The following is a 12,195-nucleotide window of genomic DNA, read 5'->3' as shown; positions in this document are numbered from 1 at the left end:
TGAATTTTCAGTTTAGCCATCTACTTGAAAAAAAAAACAGCTAGTCTTACACTTCTGGCTGCAGTCTTACAACCTGGAATTAGCTGAACACAAAGTTCAAAGTGTGGGATTACCACCGGCTTGGCATTAGTGAAGCACCCTATGAAAAACATCCACAGAAAGCAGAGACAGTCAAAAGCAAATTACAGGGTCAGTGAAAGTGGCCACACTATTGTATGAACCACGCTAATGTTCCTTCCCAGGCTAAAGAACAAAAACCAGCAGCACAAAGCTCAAATTAAATAAAATTAAGGCTCTAATCTGAGTCCATCCTATTAAGGCACAGCTCCAAAAGGCACAGACTCACCCCAGAGGCATTTCTGGCACCCGGGTGAGGCTCTCCCACTACGGGAAGCTCCGGTGGCACATACCCACCTTCACCAAGGCTCCTGTGGAGCACTCACCACAGGGGAAGCAATGCCCACACAGCAGGTCTGGTTTAAGGCAAGGAGACAACTTCATTTCATCACGAATAAGCTCTAATTCTGGAAGGCTGAGAACAGATGTGCATTTTCTCGTATGGAGATGCCCTCTACTCAACCCAGCCTAAGACCTTCACTTACATGAGGCTGTGATTAGGGGATTCAGGTCATGAGCAAGCAGATCTCACACTTTAATTCTCTCACTTGCCTGAATCTCCAAGATGAGCAACATCACGTTACTGCAGAAATCTAAGCAAACTTGCATGCACAGGGACGACTGCCAGTCTCTCCCTCAGAAAAGGGAGACACATGAAGACAAGCATGATAACCTCCCACCCAAAGGTATTACATGTTGCTGCTCTGCTCTCCCAGCACTAAAAGCTCAATCTTTGCAAACAAAAATCTTAAAGCTAATCTCACCTCTTTGTCACCACAATCTACCTAGCATTACTGCATCAAGTACATCAGTAGCATTGCATTTATATTTCTCTTTCAGTACATCTCCCAGGAAGGTGTACATCAGCAAATAGAGCAGATTGTATCCCCTCTTGCTCTCCAAACTCAGCAAGCCTCCTCCCAAGATCACCCTGCTGAGAACCACTTTGGATACGTACAGGTTTAAGATGATACTAAAAGCAGCCACATACCTGAGACCCAGTCGCAGCCCCAGATCCATCCTCCTGTAAGCATCATGCAGAATCAGGCCCTTGCTAAGTGATCTGGGACTGCAGGAGCACATTCCTAGCTGCACTGCTACTTTTTTTTTTTTTTTTGTGGCAGCTCTCACTACCTGCAGATACTGTCCAAAAACACAGAAGAGTAATTTGTGCTCTTGGGAGCTCATAGTCTAAAGGCAGAGGTCAGGAGAAACTCTGTTCTTATTAACACAGTTCTGGGGAAGCAGCAGGGTGGGGATAGTCAAGACTGTGTGCTTCTCACCAGCATATTACAGCTAATAACAAAGATTACTGACATCAAATGAATTGAAATGCATTCTTCTACGATTCAGAATATTAGTGTGTGTGTTTGTGTTTTTTTTTTAAACCTTCCTCCCAGTCTTGCTCTTACCTGTAGTCAGCTTTGCTTTCTGCCTATCACTAAAACGCTATATTTGGACTACAATCACTGCAATGGACCTCTCCACCTCAGCAGTTTTGCTGTACTAGAAGTTTTAAAAAAAATATTTGTAGTGTTAGTTCAACAAGCATCCTATATTTCCTCCCCCCCCCTTTTTTTTTTATTTTGGTAATTGCTACATAACTCTGTAAATAAGTTCTGCAGTTCTAACGGCTTCCTTTCCTCTTTCTTTCTGAACTTTTCTTTCCTTTCTTTCTGAACTCGGGTGGCTTCAATGAACATTCACATTCAACCTGAGGACACTGCTCTGTGCTACCCCTCTAAATGAAAGGCTTCCCACATGTGCTTACATCTCTGTTTCACTGTAGGAAAGGCAACTCCGTGGCAGCCACACTGCCAGTCCCTGCCTGCCAGCCCCAAAGCAGGAACACTCAGTGGGGCCAGTCTCAGTGATTCAGCCCCCACATTTGCTCACCTGGTCCCCACAGTGGCAACACATTTCCAAGCCTATAGTGCAGGGACCTGCGTGCAGTTATTTTCTGTGGTGAATTCCAGTAGCCCACGAGCAGTCCAACTCAACTGTCCAGTCCTTTTGTTTCAAAAAGGGAGTTACCACTGGTAAAAGGCACCTGCCTTTGCTCACAGGCTCGTGCAACAGCTGTATTAAGCACTGCCCTTAATAATTGGTATGTAACTACAACAGTTAGCAATTTACTGAATTAAAGAAAAAAAAAACACAGCACTTTGCAAAAGGCTGTCACTGAGCAGCTCGGCCCCACCTGTGCAGACGCTCTCCTGCAGGCCTGGGCAGCCTCCAGCTCTGATTTCACCACCACTTCCAGCTGACCCAAGCACAGGCTGCCATCAGCCTGGGCAGTTCTGCCCTCCCACAGGGCCCAGGGCTCATTTCTGCCCTCTCTCCTGGCCAGGACAAACATTTATGAGACCAAGCACAAGGCAGAGGAATGAGGACAGCAACAGAGGAAATAGTCTGTACCTTTCAGTGCCAAAACCCCTGTGAAGGGCAGCAGACAGCAGGTTCCATTCTGTGTGGAGCCCACAGGTACTCAAGCAGCCACAGGTTCTACCTTGGCAGTGCTTCTGTCAAGCAGCTTCCACAATTCCCCCACATACACAAGTTCCACAGAAGTTTGATTCTCTCTTTACCTGCACCTGGAAGTCATCTATATCAGAGACACAAGAGGAATTGGGTGTAGACTCTATGATAAGGATAAATCCCATAGCATTTTGCAACCAAATACTCTGTTGTCAGATATTGCATCCCCCAGGTTGGCTGAGCAGGTGGAGATGCTCAAAGACCTGGGGGAGAAACTGCTTCTAATGTAAGCTGGTATGCAAAATAGTGTAGTCACCCTCCTAAGGGAATCTGAGACAGACTCCACAGCTGTGCTAAATTTACAAATCTGCTATCACGATAGGGATAAGATGGTGGCACCATACAGTAAACAAGTAAATCTATTGTCAGATACACCAGAAACTTCCCTGTATGTTATTAATTGATCTCAGGGTCTTTTTCAGAAATATAACCTTCCACCTAATGTAGGACACAAAATGAGTTTGACTTTCAGCAGCAGCATTCCAACCTTGATATCCAAGCGTCAGCTATCAAACGTGTCATATTATGACACAGCCACCAGAGCTGGAAAGTCCCCAGCTGGTCAGCTTCATTTACATGGCCTGCAGCGTTGCTTCCTCCAGCCCCACATGAAAGGTGCTGCTGCATCAGCCGGAGCACATCAGGGCCCATGGGAGCTGTTAGCACGGCCATGCACAAGGAAGGGCACAGGGCTCTTGCACAAAGCACTTTACTCAGCAATTAGCCACGCCGAATTTGCAGGTGGAGGGCTTGGTCTGGGGAACAAACCCAGGTCAAGCGAGGACCTAGGACTGAGGTGTTCAGTTCCAGACACCAGAATCAAATGCAGCAACTACAAGGCAGGGGGGCAGCGGCATAACCCAGGAAGCCTGTCCGAGGGCACGAAGGCACCTGAATGCCCTGGGTTCCTCAGTGGGTATGGTGCGAGCATCTGCATGCTTTGGAGGCAAGAGGACAGACAGTTACCTCTTACTGCTACCATGTAACCCTGCTAACAGCCCCATGCTACTGTTTCTTTTCTGTTCAAAAATAACTTTAGATACACTTTGTTAAAGATGCAACAGAAGCTGCTTATTTTCATTTGTTTGTGTGCAGAAGGATGCCCCTTCCCTTCCCTTCTCCACCAGTTTTGTGCTCGGAGGCCCGTGGTAGCGCCCCGCACCCCGCGGGGTGATCCTCGACCCAGCGCTCTGGAGCGCAATGCCCAGCAGCAGAACCACAGCACGTGCCACACTCGTGCTCTCAGGGGTCCTCAGGGCTTGTCTTTTGGGGACAGGGGGAAAAGTTTCCCCACCGGGGAGCCACGCACACGTAGCAGCTCAGCACCCCAGCCTCTGTCACCCCAAGAATGAGATCTGCCTGCCCTTCGCGAGGCACACGCACCCCACTAAGCACCTCAGCCCCGCAAAGGCTTTCCAAAACGCAGCAAGAAAAAAAAAAAAAAAAAAAAAAAAAAGCTTTCTGTTTTCCCAGAAAGCAGGTCCATGCAATAAGAGAGGTACTAATAAAGATTTCACCATCCAAATTAAAAGTCAGGGCAGCAATAAAGAGCCTCCGAAATATAAGAAACACGTTGTGCCCGGTGTGAAATTTATTGCTGCCTTGCAGAACGAAGCCAAACATCGTAATATGGAAAAACACCGCTACTTTTGACCCAAACAGATTGGGAACAGGAAGTAAAAACAAATTACCCAGCTGCGGCCTCCCCGAGTCATGAGCAGCAGCAGCGAACCCAGCGTTTCCTCTCAATGCCTGTCATAACCCAGCACTGCCCGCGTCTGCGCGCTGTTTTCCTGGGGCCTGGTCTTAATCCCACCTGAACCACTCTACCAGTTTGTTCTACAGCTCTCACAGAGAAGATCGGGCCTTTATCGAACAGCATTTGGGGGTGTGAACCTCACAGGGCCAGCGCCTGGTTCCAGGCATCGAGGGGCTCCTGCTGTTCCTCAGCTCTGTCTCAATTTTCGGCAGCGAAACTCCTGACTCAGTACAGGCATTTATCAGGAGTCAACTTCAGTTTTACTGCATTGTCACCAGCAAACCCCAAGAAATTAAGTCAGGCCTCAAATGGCTTAAAGGATAATTGCATTTCTTTTAAACAATAGTTCTGTTACTTTTTTTTTTTTTTTTTTGAGCTTATGTATATTACATCCTAATTATGTTTTCAAGTTTTTCACTGCAGGTACAAGAATAACCCAGAAAGACATACAGATGAGCTAATTTTAAAATCATAACTTGAGTCAAGGAGCTGAAGCTTTAAAGAAATGCCAGATATACCAAGGGATCATCAAGAAAAAAAAAAGAAAAAAAAATGACAAATGAAAACATACAAAACTGATTGTCCAGCACCTCTTTTATTAAAAATGGTAACTAAATGCCAGAGACATTGACTTGAAGACTGTAGCAGAAGAAATGTTGAATAGCACTCATGCAATGCAATAAAAAAGCCATTTAGACATACATTATATACTAAACTGCAGCTCAGTCTAGTATTTTGATTAAAATTCAGCTTTCCGAAAAAATCTGCTTGATAAAAGCAATGTTTACACACTGTATATACAATGTTTATATATTGTTTTTATCAAGCAGATTTTTACTACAAGATTTTAGAAGACTACACGACAGGTCTAGAATACTTCATAAAGTAGAATAAGAATATTGTTTTGTATTTGCTTGTTTTTTATTTTTAAATAATCACAACCGGCCAAATTACGGTCATTAATACTACACTGGCTTTGCAGCAGATTTATGCCAGTGTAAGTGAAAACAGAATTTCACCCTATAACACTTCTGGGAAATACAGGCATCTGCAGAAATGAAGAAAAAAGGCACGTAAATGTGCACAAACACATTTTGTCCATTACAATCCACAAGTTTGACGTGGATGTGCATTTTGTGCCTTTGTTTTGCAATAAAGTACCCTGAGCATGCACGCAAAAACGATCTCCCCCACACAGCAATTTCCAGTCCTACCTCATATTCTTTTAAATCTGTCACTTTCGTGTTCCTAAATGCTGCTTCGGCAGAGGGGTTGCATTGTGAGGAAGGAAACTCTCGCCGCACTCCTGTTATCACGCTGCATGAAATTCTCACTGTACCCAAGAAACCTCCCAGCAAAATCCAAGTTTATCACGCCAAGGAAAGAACAATAAGTGGGAGTCCGAAAAGGCAGTCAGAACTGCCGCCAAAATCCAAGCTCTTTCTCAAAAAAGGCCCTCCCTTAGGAAGCCTGCCAGTCAAACCCGATCACGAGGCTGTTTTCAGAGAGTGAATAGAGTTCTTATTGACACAGCTTATGTCTGCAGCATGCAGCCCTCTGCAAGGCTTTCAAGAACAGATCGGATTACACAGACACATTCTCTCTGATTTTATGCATTCAGAAGCCCTCAGACATAAAATACTGAGCTCTGAAGGCCACTGGTTTTCTGGCTTGCTATCACCATACGTGCTTTTACAAACGGCACATGAGCAGATCCTGGCACCCTGACTTGGGCTCCCGAGGACCTCACCCTTACTGAGCAGGGCCATGTAATTTGGAGGCCAAGCCACAGATTTGCTCCAAGTGAGTAATACAAGACGACTCATCCCAGCGGTGGGTACTTAGCATCAGGACGGGAGAAAGGAAAAAAATAAATATCTGCTGACACCACTTAAAATGGGGGAAGATAACATCGCTCCGGGTAGACAATCCTTCCTGGAAGATGGCATGGAAAAAAGGGAGGATACACACCTTTTAAGAGAGCACACACTACCACAGCTTAGCAGGCAAAAGGCACGCAGCTGCAGAAATGTCACAAGCACAGATTCAGGCAAACAATCTACCCAGGAGCAGCAATTTGCATGCCTACATGAGCCTAGAGAAAGCAAACTAAAAGGAACAGTTTATACCATTTCTACATTTCGTGGACACAATGAGGAAGTCTGTTCCAGGAGAAGACACACGTACAAAGTCTGGAGTACCCGTGATGCTGCATTAAAGGTGAGCAGAGAATTCCAAAATGGTTTGGTATTATAAAGGCTCCGGCTCAAAGACCGCACTTCAGCAAAGAGAGATGCGTCTGTGCTTAGAGCATATGCCAAAGTGGGACCTGAGCAGTGCCCTAGAGAAGGACACACGCTGCCCAGAGGTCTGAAATACTGATTGAAAAGACAGTTGGAAAATAATCTAACAAGCAAAGCAGTGCATTACGTGAGTAAAACAGTTCCCTGTCACCTAAAAGGGAACAGTTCCTGCACTAACTCACCCACACAGAACTGAAACTTCTCACTGAAATATTATATGTGGCAAACACAGCAAATCAAGCAAGTTTGAGCTTCAGAGCTTTTAAGGGATTTTAAGAGCAAATACAAACTGTTCAGTAAAGAAAGACATCCTCTCCCTTCCAGGCCATGATCATCCTCCAGCCAAACGTTTCTATCATGTCTCAAAAGATTTTTCTCACATTTTGTGCTTTGGGTCCAGCCAGGAGGCCAGACCTGAGTAACCCAGATGTGCAACGCTGTGTCTGAGATGGCAGATCTTTGGCTGGACATTTGGACTTGGTTTTCAGAGCACAGTGAAAGTGCCACAGCTCCTATAACTACATCTGGAAGGTGAGACCTACGCAAACTCTGCTTTTCAGCACACAGCCTCCCTCTGAATGAGCAGCATCGTGTTTCTAGTACTCGGTTTCCACACGTGACTTCGAGTACACTCATGGTCAGAAAAGCCTGCTCCTATAAAGGCTGCAGATTCTTTCCCAACATGTCTGAGTCACACAATGGTTTGCTCCACTGCCAAAGCCAAGCTCTTACCACTGGTATGGCAAGGGTGTCCTGCTGCAGGCATCAGTAACCAAATTCTGACTGCAGATTCATAATCATCACCTGTACCCGCATTATCCACACCAAAAAAAAAAAAAAAAAATCTTAATTTGCTTTCAGGCTCCTGACTAAGCTGCAGTCACCGGTGCCTAGGAAAGCCGTGGTTTGACTTGTTCATGAAGAAAGAGCCTTTTGCAAGACACCAGCCATGCAGTTTTGCCATCACTTTAACTTTTATGCTAAGGCACAAGTCAGTGCCACTAACAAAAGCGGCAGTCTGGCCTCATCCTGTCCCGCTTGTACACCCCAGGTCCTTGTGCCAGCACAACTGTTTGTGTGGCCACGAGGAAAAACAAACCAGGGAAGCAGTGACTGTTACTGTTAGAGAGCGTCAGTTTCTTTGTTGTTACTCAGAAAGATTATTTTTAATCAGTAAGGATGGTAAAGGCAGGAGAGCAAACAGCTGGAAGCAGAACCACTTTTTCCACTGCAGCACCAGCTTCAAAACTAATTTCCAAACTATACTGCAAGAGGTACAAAAGCCAGAGCCCCCCAGTTTGGGGTCACAAGTTTAAGTCCCACTTCGGTGTTCCCTTAAACACACAGAACAAAACTTCTAGACCTGTAAAATGTAAGAAACACACTTAAGCCTCTTGCCAGACATTCTTCATCAAAGAAGGAGGCAGAGCAGGCCACTGTTGCTTATGAAGCAGAATTGTGCATGAAAACCATTAGAAAATCATCTATGTGGATGCCAAACTGGAGCATCAACACCCCAGCAACCCTGCTTTTCAGTAACCTCCCCATGGCAGCTAAGGGAAGAGGCCAGTCACCAGATGCACTTCCTCATCCTCCTTGGAGAGCCCTCACTCCCCCTTAGCGGGGAAGAGGATGTAGCACCCCAGCTCCTCCCGACTTGGCCAGACATTGCGGGAGGCTGAGCATCACAGCACCAAGGGGTTGGTTTCCTCCCTAACCATCACAGCTGCTCTGGATCCCAGTGGGTCTATCATAAACCTCCTGGAAGATAGTACCAAACCCATTATATATATAGATGCATCCAGACTGAACAGGCACGTGTGTAAAACACAGCTGCTCTGGGAAGACTGGCTGCGTCTGAGAACAGACTGCACCTTCTCTTGCTGTAGGTGCATCCCATAATACCTAGAAGCTTCTGCACAGCCCATTGTCTTTCAAATAGAAACACTCAAATGCCAAAATAGCTCTCAAACTTTTCTGGGCCATCGCTACTTGGAAATGACTTAATTTAAATATGTACCATGTCTATACGCTCACACACACACACCGAGGGAAATTAGCATTTGCAGGAGGGCTGGTGCCCACACATGGGAGCTCTGCACTCACACTTGGTTCGTGCCCGGGAGCTGCACAGCCCCGCAGCAAGGCAGGCCCTGTCCGACAGCCCCCCGAGCTCCCACCCGCTGGCAGGGAGCGCTGGAAAGCCCACGGCCCCGCAGGCTCCAGACCAGACCTCTTGGTAACACAAATCTTTTCGGGGTATAGAGTGGTGGGGGCAGGGAAGTTTTAAGACCAAATTACAGAGCCCTTTAAATCCCCCTCAGTTGTGCGAACCGCACAAAGCCGAACCCACGAGCCCTTTCCTTCGGGAGTTTATTTCTTCTCCCTAGGGCTGAGACGTGAAATTCAGGCCCTCGTTTGTAAGTAAAGCTCCAAGGAGCAGGACTGTGCCACATAAGGTATTTCTCCAACCTGGAGAGCAGCACCGCTGCAGCCTCTGCGCGCTACCTTAAAAGCAAAATACCCGCAAGGAGGACCCATAGGGGGAAAACATCTCTGCAACCCCACTGAAGCTGCTTATGGAAACTTTAACTGCATTACTTCTGCTACTGCATAATCCCAGCAGAACTTGCTTAATTCAGACTGCTCCAACTCAGACACTCGATAGTTTCAACATGGTATATAGACTATTACCTCGCTCTAATTACAGGATCACATTACATGTCCAACAACCACTGCAATTTAGTCTTGCTTGATACACCCCAGCTCAAAATTGCTCATCCCACCTCTCACTTCCATACTTTCTGGCATCCTTTGAATAAAGGCAGAAGCACCAAGCAGCACTTTAGTAATTGACACGCACACGCCCCAAGCCCCCCAAAGTCATTATTTCTTCGCAGTAACGAAGCTGACGACTTTCACCAGCGCAGAATAAACAAGCACCCAGTTTTAGGCAAATAGCACGGACACGGCACCGCTCAAACGCTTATCTATACAAACACATCCCCGGATTACCGCTCACAACCATCGCTGCACAGTACCACCGATTCACACGCTGCTCCCAAAACGTGGTACACACGGAGTCTCGATACACCCGGAGCCTCTGCAGCAGGATCAGGCCCTCGGAGTTTCACTACCTCCAAGGCAGCGCCGCACGTTTCGCCTTTCAGCCCAAACCTGCACCCACTGCTCTTGCTGCCGCGGGAGGGGACGGTTTCGCTCCCTGCAACCGCCCGGCCGAGCCCGAACCGAACGCTCACAGGTCTCTTACTTTCTTCTCGCCTCGCCATCACCTCATGCTCCACGGGGGAATATTTTGCTCCCCGAGCAGACGAGCTGTCCGGCCATCGCTCCACAATGATTCAGCAAGGGGGTGGCTCCCGGTCGGAAGGCACACCTACCACGAACTGTCATACCACGGGGCTGGGTGAAAATGGGAGAAGTTGCTCTCTCTATCATGGCTGCACTTTCCGAAATGCGTAGAGACCTGGCCTGGCAGGGTCGAGGGGGGCAGGGGCGGGAGGGGTGTGGGGGGGGAGAAAATCTATGCAGACACATGGAGATAACTCACGGAAATATCTAGAGCCTTTTAACCACGGCACAAGCAAATGACGAGGAAAACAATAATAATAACGATAAAAAAAAGCCAGACACTTTCAGAGCCAGCATCAACTTCGCCAGGCTGTGTTCTTTGTTTCTAGGCAGACTCCAGTGCAGTGGCAAGAATGAACAAATGCGCATGCCTTAATAAGAGTCCAAAAAAAAAAAAAAAAAAAAGAAAAAAAAAAAAAAGAAATTCCCCCTCCAAAGCCCCCGCTCGTTTCTGCAGCAGGAGGGGAGCCCAGCAAATACTTTGTGCCGCTTTTTCGGGACTAAAACTCCGCTCCAGCCTCGGGCCGAGGAGGCATTTCGCTACGCCGCGAGCGCGGACAAACCGCCTGGCACGCTTTGGGCAGCCACGACGACTGCAGAACCCAGTCCGTGAGTTTGCTGGCCGGGCCGTTTTGGTGTTATTTCTGTATTTTTTTGGATTTTTTTAATAAAAGCACGCACCCGAACGGCAGCAAGGCGACCTTTCGTGGGGGGTGAGGTGGGGGGGGGGGGGCAGCGCCGAGTCGCGGCTCAGACAAAGACCCGGAGCGCCCCAACCCCCCCGAACCGAGCCCGCACCCCCGGCCCCGCCGCTCCCCCCCCCCCCCCGGCGCCGCCTCCGCGCCCCCCTCCCCGTTCCGCGGGGGGCTCCCGAGCACCGCTGCGGGGCCTTACCTCGGGGGGGGGGGGGGGGAAGCGGCGGCGCTAAGCGGGCAGGCAGCGGGCAGGCAGCGGGCGGCCGCTCCGTGCCACGCTGGGTGGCGGCGGCGCGGGGCGAGCCACGGGGGCCGGTTTAGCACGGGGGCCGGCTGCGCGCCGCCATTTTAACGCCTCCCTCCCTCCCTCCCCGCCCGCCCTCCTTCCCTCCCTCCCCGCGGCGGAGCGGCCACGCGCGGCGTGGAAATGTCACTCAGCGGCGCCCCCTCCCCGCGCTCCCCTCCCTCCTCCATCACCACCACCACCACTACCACCACCACCGCCACTACCACCACCGCGGTTACATTGACGCAGCGGCTCCCGGTCGCCGTTGCCCGCCGCGGCGGAGCTAGCAGGGCAGCAGCAGCAGCAGCTGCAGCAGCAGCAGCCGCCGTCGTCGTCGTCGTCGTCGCGGCCCCTCCGCCGCCGGGCGCACATGGTACGCTCCGGGGCCGCGCCGCGCCGCGCCCCGCCGGCCGTGCGCGCCGCCGCGCCGCCTGGCTGCTGCCATGGCAACCCGACGGCCGCCCCGGCCCCGCGCGGCCCCGCGCACCGGGGCAGCGCAGCCCCTCGGGTGTCCCCCCCCCATCCCGGTCGCCTCCCTCCCCGTCCCGGGGAGCCGTCCCCTCTGTCCCCGCAGACCCCGAAGCCGCGGGCTGTGTCACCCCGCTGCGCCCCCGCTGTCCCCCAAGCCGCCGTCGCGAGGGGGAAGGGGCGCAGCGTGAGGGAGAGGAGGGGGCAAAGCGTGCGGGCGCCCTGCATGCGCTGCGTGCTGCAGACCTGCGGCTCGGGTCCGGGTGGACGTCTTCAGGATGCTTCAAGGCAGACCTGTCTTTAAGATAGCGCTGTCTGATTGCAAGCAATTTCTGACTTTAGCGTCTAATTCCCACGAATACTTACGTTTTAATTATGCGTTTGGTCAGGGCGAGCTGGAAACAACCAGCAACCAATGGATCACATAAGAAAACTGAGTCAATCACCTATTTTTAATTTTTTCTTTTTTTTCTTTTTTTTTTCTTTTTTTTTCTTTTTTTCATTTTATTTTATTTTATTTTATTTTATTTTATTTTATTTTATTTTGTTTTATTTTATTTTATTTTATTTTATTTTATTTTATTTTATTTTATTTTATTAAATCAGCATTTTACGGGGTTCAGCAACATATACAACGTTTTGTCCAGCTCAACCAGG

At 49.1% G+C, this 12,195-nt stretch overlaps 1 protein-coding gene across 5 annotated transcripts in view; it reads right to left on the bottom strand.

Annotated features, from left to right (window-relative positions):
* Positions 1–11,429, bottom strand: part of MBNL3 (muscleblind like splicing regulator 3) — a 98,694-nt gene extending 87,265 nt beyond the window's left edge. The window contains exon 1 of one of the 5 annotated variants that reach the window (XR_014318396.1): positions 9,989–10,099. The gene's annotated coding sequence lies outside the window, so the exon portion shown is untranslated. Of the gene's footprint in view, positions 1–9,988; positions 10,122–11,309 lie in introns of those variants that run through there. The other 4 variants (XM_082770685.1, XM_082770687.1, XM_082770686.1 and 1 more) reach the window with 4 other exon arrangements.
* Between the last annotated feature and the right edge of the window lie 766 nt (positions 11,430–12,195).

The sequence above is a fragment of the Aythya marila genome, assembly GCF_965140915.1.
Source record: "Aythya marila genome assembly, chromosome: 13".
Classification (NCBI taxonomy): Eukaryota; Metazoa; Chordata; class Aves; order Anseriformes; family Anatidae; genus Aythya; species Aythya marila.
The sequence above is the reverse complement of the archived record's forward strand: the minus strand, read 5'-3'. Positions and strand labels throughout refer to the sequence as shown.